Genomic DNA, 776 nt, shown 5'->3' with positions numbered 1-776 from the left:
TTTTGCTTCGTATTATCGGAATCCTGTTTTCTGATTGGATGCATATCGTCATACGACGAAAATCGGATGCAGTGTGAATCCAGCATGTGTCCTTGCTGGAAAGCACCCTTTTAATAGTGGTAGTGAAATTTAGAACAGTTATATTACATACATTGCATCGTATGTATGTTTACGTAGAAGAATCTTCACCAAAGATATATTTCTCAATTTTTTAGGAGATACACATACATCATTACTTCTGTGATACCATTATAAATTCCGAGTACGATGTATTTCGATTCTAATTTTCCTCTCGTTAGTGCTGAGTGAGTAAAGTTCCATATTGGTGCTGCCATTGTGAGAGCAGCGAGTCACTTGGAATCCCGAATGTCCAGACTCTCTACTTCTAGGTAGAGATCTTCTAATCAGAGTCTGGACATCTGAAGTCCGCCATTATTCGTCGAAATTGTGCGAGAGAGAAAAATCATGCTATCTCACTCTAGTGACGCCGTAAGTTGTAGCTCTGTAAACTTCATAGTTTCTAACGAACGACATTTTGGCATTGTTTTATCATTGTGATCACAATGCTCAAACATGCTCAAATCGATTTGAGTCTTGTATTGTCTTGTGTGACTGCTTGAACATGTTTTTTTGCAATTATTCTTTTTCTGGAAAAAAAAATGGTTTGATGCTCAGTTCTCTTCTGCAATAATTCTTCTGAAAAAAGATATAATATGAATGTTTTTTATATTTTTAATATATTAATTTTTATATTTTTAATATATTTATAATACTTA

This window comes from Mycetomoellerius zeteki, unplaced genomic scaffold, assembly GCF_001594055.1.
Source record: "Mycetomoellerius zeteki isolate Tzet28-1 unplaced genomic scaffold, Tzet1.0 scaffold364, whole genome shotgun sequence".
NCBI lineage: Eukaryota > Metazoa > Arthropoda > Insecta > Hymenoptera > Formicidae > Mycetomoellerius > Mycetomoellerius zeteki.
The sequence above is the reverse complement of the archived record's forward strand: the minus strand, read 5'-3'. Positions refer to the sequence as shown.